Consider the following 8,676-nt stretch of genomic DNA (forward strand, 5'->3'; position numbering starts at 1 on the left):
ATTTAATTTAAATGTTAATTGTAGTTTTTCTGCACAGAAACAATTTGAAAATATGGAAAAATAAATAATGAAATATTAATGATATAAAGCAGCCCGTTTAATCATCTGCCAGAGTGAAGCCACAATCGGCCCAAGAACCAAGTAATACATTTGGGCCAGATAACTCACACCAGTATCGTCCCGAGCTCAATCCCCACATCCTAGCCATAAGTAATACTGCCGAAGGCGGCCCAGACTCGGGCCACATGACGTTGGCCGAGTTTAACTCTCAGGCGGAATCAACCCAGATCCACTGTGCTAGCTGGGATATCTACCATGATGGGGTATACATAAGCATGAATTTCGTCAACAAGAAGTACAATTTTGCAGATAATAAACTTGATATCTCTAATATTGTATAGCTTTGGGATCGTGACAATACGTACTTTGAGGAAAATAGGACATTTTCTCGACTCATATCCCGACTTTGAGAAGGGATCGTGTGATGGTTATTTTAGCAACTGCGTGACGCAGCATGACAACATTTTATTAATTGGTCGATAATATGCTGGGTGGGGTGTTTTGTACACCAATGAGATTCCTATCTCCTTTCTGTATCTCCTTTCTGTAATATCTTTGGCAATGCTGTTTCAGCTGTTATGCTTGTTTTAGATGTTTAAAATTGCCTAAGTGATCATAATAATTTTGCTGCAATATTAATAGACTTTTCCAAGGCATTCAACACCATTGACCAATCCCTACTCAAACTGTCTGAAATGGGCCTGGACAATGAGTCTTGCAAATGGTTTAAGAACTATCTGACAGACAGGACACAATGTGTGCATTCTGATGGTATTGAGTCTAGTTTCCTGGATATTAGGTGTACCACAGGGGTCAGTATTGGGACCAGTTCTCTTTACTATTCATATGAATAATATTGGTCTTTGTATTAAATCCCTTGATATTTTTCTGTATGCAGATGATATGGTTATGTATGCCATAGCACTGATTGTTAATTAGGGCTAGGTGTCCCGCTAGCGGGACAATTTCCTGTGAAATTGGAGGGCGCGCAATTCAAGTAAATATTTATGATATTAAACATTCATGAACATACAAGTGTCTTATATCATTTAAAAGCTTAATTTCTTGTTAATCTAACTGTATTGTCAGATTCCAAAAAGGCTTTACGGCGAAAGCATACCATGCGATTGACTGAGGACGGCGCCCCAAATTAACATATTTTTCAACCAGCACAGGCTTCACAAAATCACAAATAGTGATAAAATAAATCACTTACCTTTGAAGATCTTCCTCTTTTGCAATCCCAAGGGTCCTAGCTACAACCTGAGTGGTTCGTTTTGTTCGATAAAATCCATCTTTATATCCCAAAAGGTAAGTTTAGTTGGCACCATTGATTTCAGTAATGCTCAACAGACAGACAAAGGAGTCCAAAAAGCAACAACGAAAATTCGTCCAAACAAGTCAAACAATGTTTTTATTTATCTATCTAAAATTTTAATAAACTAAAATACGGAAAGAAGTATGTTCAATGGGAAAGGCAAATTCATACGTGCGCGCCATCTGCTCACACGCCAAAAGACTGATTTATTGAAATTCAGGAAACTAGACCCAAGCCCAGAGAGGTTTTAAGTTGTTGCACAGAACAAAATGTATAAGATCTACAAAGCCTTTGTTAACTTCAGACCTTATATCCCAAAACCCCATTATTTCCCCCCTTCATTTCTCCCATAGCAAGGGTCAACGAACCAGAGGTAGAAAATGCTGACTAATTTCCGTGTTTTAGGACTACAAGCTGGCGAGCTCTATAGGATAGAATATAATCTGTAAAGAGCTGATGGTCTCATCATGGACTGTAGGGGGACCTCTAACTTTAATAATGTGAATGTCTCTACAGTCTGAACCACTAATTAGCATGATGTATTCAGATCATCAGTCCCTCCCACTTCACTGACATGTTGAATATGGTGGAACCTGCCGTGGTCTACTGATTGTCATCTATTCATCTATGTGACACTCCTCTTGTTTTATATACATTGATACCAGACTCTTTCCAGCACTCTCACATATAACGTGATCAAACATGTTCACATTTCTCTTCACTGTTACTGTCTCACTGCTCTGTGCTGCAGGTACAGTTTCATAATGTTTCATTTATTTAACCAGGAAAGTTAAGAACAAAATTCTTATTTACAATGAAGGACTTCTCTAGTTATAGATATTGATGTTTCCAAGCATATGTTCCTGAGTCTTGATGTATTCAGGTCTAACTGTACCTAACTCTATTGATTTCATTCTCACTGTGTCCTTACAGGTCTTGTTGAGGGGAGTGAAGTCACTCAGATACCCACCATACTCTGGAAACTGAAAGACAGTGATGCTCAGATGAACTGCAGTCACACTAAGGGATCTAGCTACTTCCAGATGTACTGGTACAGACAGCTTCCAGGAGAAGGAATGAAGCAGGTAGTCTTCATTACTCCCAGTTCTCAACCTGACTATTCAGGGGAATTCAGTAAAGACAAATACCCAACTGTTAAGGCTGTAGCTGAGAGTGGATCTTTCACAGTGAAGAAGTTGGAGACAGGAGACAGTGGAATGTACTTCTGTGCTGTGAGTCAACACAGTGATACAGACAACAAGTACCGCTGCACAAAAACCCCAGTATTTCAACAGGATGTAACATAATATGTAAAGAGATGGTCTCATCACATACTGTAGGGGGACCTCTAACTCTAGTTCTTCTAATGTCTGATGGTCTCATCACATACTGTAGGGGGACCTCTAACTCTAGTTGTTCTAATGTCTGATGGTCTCATCACATACTGTAGGGGGATCTCTAACTCTAGTTCTTCTAATGTCTGATGGTCTCATCACATACTGTAGGGGGACCTCTAACTCTAGTTCTTCTAATGTCTGATGGTCTCATCACATACTGTAGGGGGACCTCTAACTCTAGTTCTTCTAATGTCTGATGGTCTCATCACATACTGTAGGGGGTCCTCTAACTCTAGTTCTTCTAATGTCTGATGGGTTCATCACATACTGTAGGGGGACCTCTAACTCTAGTTCTTCTAATGTCTGATGGTCTCATCACATACTGTAGGGGGACCTCTAACTCTAGTTCTTCTAATGTCTGATGGTCTCATCACATACTGTAGGGGGACCTCTAACTCTAGTTCTTCTAATGTCTGATGGTCTCATTACATACTGTAGGGGGACCTCTAACTCTAGTTCTTCTAATGTCTGATGGTTTCATCACATACTGTAGGGGGACCTCTAACTCTAGTTGTTCTAATGTCTGATGGTCTCATCACATACTGTAGTGGGACCTCTAACTCTAGTTCTTCTAATGTCTGATGGTCTCATCACATACTGTAGGGGGACCTCTAACTCTAGTTCTTCTAATGTCTGATGGTCTCATCACATACTGTAGGGGGACCTCTAACTCTAGTTGTTCTAATGTCTGATGGTCTCATCACATACTGTAGGGGGACCTCTAACTCTAGTTGTTCTAATGTCTGATGGTCTCATCACATACTGTAGGGGGACCTCTAACTCTAGTTCTTCTAATGTCTGATGGTCTCATCACATACTGTAGGGGGACCTCTAACTCTAGTTGTTCTAATGTCTGATGGTCTCATCACATACTGTAGGGGGATCTCTAACTCTAGTTCTTCTAATGTCTGATGGTCTCATCACATACTGTAGGGGGACCTCTAACTCTAGTTCTTCTAATGTCTGATGGTCTCATCACATACTGTAGGGGGACCTCTAACTCTAGTTCTTCTAATGTCTGATGGTCTCATCACATACTGTAGGGGGTCCTCTAACTCTAGTTCTTCTAATGTCTGATGGGTTCATCACATACTGTAGGGGGACCTCTAACTCTAGTTCTTCTAATGTCTGATGGTCTCATCACATACTGTAGGGGGACCTCTAACTCTAGTTCTTCTAATGTCTGATGGTCTCATCACATACTGTAGGGGGACCTCTAACTCTAGTTCTTCTAATGTCTGATGGTCTCATTACATACTGTAGGGGGACCTCTAACTCTAGTTCTTCTAATGTCTGATGGTTTCATCACATACTGTAGGGGGACCTCTAACTCTAGTTGTTCTAATGTCTGATGGTCTCATCACATACTGTAGTGGGACCTCTAACTCTAGTTCTTCTAATGTCTGATGGTCTCATCACATACTGTAGGGGGACCTCTAACTCTAGTTCTTCTAATGTCTGATGGTCTCATCACATACTGTAGGGGGACCTCTAACTCTAGTTGTTCTAATGTCTGATGGTCTCATCACATACTGTAGGGGGACCTCTAACTCTAGTTGTTCTAATGTCTGATGGTCTCATCACATACTGTAGGGGGACCTCTAACTCTAGTTCTTCTAATGTCTGATGGTCTCATCACATACTGTAGGGGGACCTCTAACTCTAGTTCTTCTAATGTCTGATGGTCTCATCACATACTGTAGGGGACCTCTAACTCTAGTTCTTCTAATGTCTGATGGTCTCATCACATACTGTAGGGGGACCTCTAACTCTAGTTCTTCTAATGTCTGATGGTCTCATCACATACTGTAGGGGGACCTCTAACTCTAGTTCTTCTAATGTCTGATGGTCTCATCACATACTGTAGGGGGACCTCTAACTCTAGTTCTTCTAATGTCTGATGGTCTCACCACATACTGTAGGGGGACCTCTAACTCTAGTTCTTCTAATGTCTGATGGTCTCATCACATACTGTAGGGGGACCTCTAACTCTAGTTCTTCTAATGTCTGATGGTCTCATCACATACTGTAGGGGGACCTCTAACTCTAGTTCTTCTAATGTCTGATGGTCTCATCACATACTGTAGGGGGACCTCTAACTCTAGTTCTTCTAATGTCTGATGGTCTCCTCACATACTGTAGGGGGACCTCTAACTCTAGTTCTTCTAATGTCTGATGGTCTCATCACATACTGTAGGGGGACCTCTAACTCTAGTTCTTCTAATGTCTGATGGTCTCATCACATACTGTAGGGGGACCTCTAACTCTAGTTCTTCTAATGTCTGATGGTCTCATCACATACTGTAGGGGGACCTCTAACTCTAGTTCTTCTAATGTCTGATGGTCTCCTCACATACTGTAGGGGGACCTCTAACTCTAGTTCTTCTAATGTCTGATGGTCTCATCACATACTGTAGGGGGACCTCTAACTCTAGTTCTTCTAATGTCTGATGGTCTCATCACATACTGTAGGGGGACCTCTAACTCTAGTTCTTCTAATGTCTGATGGTCTCCTCACATACTGTAGGGGGACCTCTAACTCTAGTTCTTCTAATGTCTGATGGTCTCATCACATACTGTAGGGGGACCTCTAACTCTAGTTCTTCTAATGTCTGATGGTCTCATCACATACTGTAGGGGGACCTCTAACTCTAGTTCTTCTAATGTCTGATGGTCTCATCACATACTGTAGGGGGACCTCTATCTCTAGTTCTTCTAATGTCTGATGGTCTCATCACATACTGTAGGGGGTCCTCTAACTCTAGTTCTTCTAATGTCTGATGGTCTCATCACATACTGTAGGGGGACCTCTAACTCTAGTTCTTCTAATGTCTGATGGTCTCATCACATACTGTAGGGGGACCTCTAACTCTAGTTGTTCTAATGTCTGATGGTTTCAACACATACTGTAGGACCTCTAACTCTAGTTGTTCTAATGTCTGATGGTCTCATCACATACTGTAGGGGGACCTCTAACTCTAGTTGTTCTAATGTCTGATGGTCTCATCACATACTGTAGGGGGACCTCTAACTCTAGTTCTTCTAATGTCTGATGGTCTCATCACATACTGTAGGGGGACCTCTAACTCTAGTTCTTCTAATGTCTGATGGTCTCATCACATACTGTAGGGGGACCTCTAACTCTAGTTCTTCTAATGTCTGATGGTCTCATCACATACTGTAGGGGGACCTCTAACTCTAGCTCTTCTAATGTCTGATGGGTTCATTGTCATGATCATGTAATCAGTCATGTTCACAGTGAGGTCCTATGAGCAAGCTTTACAGTACAGGCTTCCTGACACTCCCTCTAACACTGTCACTATCCACCACCCTGAAGGAAACATGCTACTGCAACAGCCAATCTCCTTTCACCTCAGAGCTTCACCCAGGAGACACTCATATCACCTCCTCATCATCATTGTCTTGCTCAGCATATTCATCATCTTCATCGTTATCTTTTTCTTCATCATGATGTTCAGAGTTCTGATTCACCTGGCAGCTCTACCACTCTGGGTGACAGGTATTAAATCACTTACGATGAGAAGCATAACGATACTACGAATGTCATCAAACTGAATAAAATATCCTTTCTCTTGCTAAATCTTTCTCACCTTCTCTCCTCTCTCCGTCTCTCCTCTCTTTCTCTGTCACCTTCTCTCCCCTCTCTCTCCCTCCCTCGCTGTGTCCACAGGGCAGTTGTTTAGCAGCATCGTTCATCAGAGGCCTGTGGCACTAACAGAAGGTCCTGGAGGAGACGGTCAACTCACCTGCAGCCATACGATCCCTAACTACTACGTGATACTATGGTACAAACAGTCAGCAGGAGACACTGCTATGAAACTCATTGGTTATGCAAATTACAAGTCAATAACCATGGAGAAATCATTTGAAAAGCACTTCAATGTGAGTGGAGACGGTGGGAAAGAGGCTTATCTTCATCTAGTGAGTCTGAGAGGACCTGAACACAGTGCAGTTTATTACTGTGCAGCCAGCCAACACAGTGATGTAGCCTTCCTCCTGTTCTCTACAAAAACCCTGTCTGATGGTAATATTAGACCACGGCTCAGAACACCTGCATCTGAGGTTTGACTTTGACTCAGTGCCAATGAATAAACACAGATGGATGATGGCATAAGGTGATATCTGTCCTGGTACAGTATACCAGTATTTACAGTTTAGTGTCACCACTCATTAACATGCATTATTCAATGTTACAATGTCAAATTCCATTACTCCATTTATATCTATATAAAAAGACAAATCCTTTAATGATGTAGATACCGGTATGTTCCACAATACACCTTCAAGTTGAACAGGAGACCTGTAGGTGAACAAGGGATCTGCTTGAATATCAACACAAGTTCTGACGTCAAAGTGATGTCATTTCCTTCCCCTCCGGCAGCTCAGTTCAGCTCCCCTTCTCTATTGACTTATTCTCCTCTCCCCCCTATGGGCTCTGGTCTAAAGTAGTGCACTAGAAAGGGAATAGGGTGCCATTTGGGATGCTGACATACATGTGACACTCCCACTAGATGACATGACATCTCTGACTATCTGAAAACCCTTTCTCCTTGTCCATGTGACTCTTCTCTCCAGAACCATCAACATGATCAAGCTTCTCATACATGTAGCAACTCTACCACTATGGGTTACAGGTACTAAATCCCTCATGAAAGATAGATTTACTACTGAAATATATTGCTGTCAATATGCTGAGTAATACTGTATCTTTCAGATGGTCTGTTTTCATCCACAGGGCTGTCACAAACAGACAAAGTTCACCAGACTCCTACTGCAATACTAAAAGGACCTGAAGACAAAGTTAATCTCTCCTGCAGCCACACTGTTTCAAGTTACAACATGATACTGTGGTACCAACAGTCAGCCCAAAACACTGCTCTGAAACTCATTGGGTATGTGTGGAACACCAGTCCAACGGTGGAAGATTCCTTTAAAGGGCGTTTTGATGTCAGTGGAGATGCTGCAGCTAATAAAATGGCGTATCTACATTTTCCCAAAGTGACAGAAGCTAAAGACAGTGCAGTGTATTTCTGTGCTGCTAGTGAAGCACAGTGTTTCACTATACCCTCTCTCCTCTACAAAAACCCTCTCTGATCCTCTCATATAATACTGACTACAGCTCTATAGACCTGCACCTGTCTTCAACCACTTCAACAACACTTTGCTCTGAACCATTAGATATCAGACAGATGGTAATGATACTGTTATAAGTGGCTAGTTTAGATGCACTTCCTCAGTTCTCCACCAGGAGGGAGTGTTTCTCAACACACATTTAGAAGATGCTGTATCGTGGCACTTTATGGGCCCTGGTCAAAGTTAGTGCACTATATAGGGAATAGGGGATTTAGACGCTTTCTAAATGTGTGTGGTCCCGGATCAGCCGGCGGTATAGGAGGAACCTAGGGAATATGGACCGGGGCCGGCGGTATGTGAGGGCCCTAGGGGGTCAAAGACAGGGCTGGCGGTATGTGAGGGCCCTAGGGGGCCTGGGACAGGACCGGTGGTACGGGAGGGCCCTAGGGGGCCTGGGCCAGGGCCGGTGGTACGAGAGGGCCCTAGGGGGCCTGGGACAGGGCCGGTGGTACGTGAGGACCCTTGGCGGCCTGGGCCTGGTGACCCTCTGTCTCTGTATATGTAGACCATGTATCTGATTCTGTCTGGACAAAAAGTAAATAGTGTATGGCGTGTGATACATTCTCTGTCCAGACTTCATCAGATACAAGGGCTACATACTGTATTGAGTGACTGAGCATGGGATACAACTCACCACTATAACTGTTCCTCTGTCTGGAGATACAACTCACCACTATAACTGTTCCTCTGTCTGGAGATACAACTCACCACTAGAACTGTTCCTCTGTCTGGAGATACAACTCACCA

This window comes from Oncorhynchus mykiss, chromosome 25 (assembly GCF_013265735.2).
Source record: "Oncorhynchus mykiss isolate Arlee chromosome 25, USDA_OmykA_1.1, whole genome shotgun sequence".
Taxonomy (NCBI): Eukaryota; Metazoa; Chordata; class Actinopteri; order Salmoniformes; family Salmonidae; genus Oncorhynchus; species Oncorhynchus mykiss.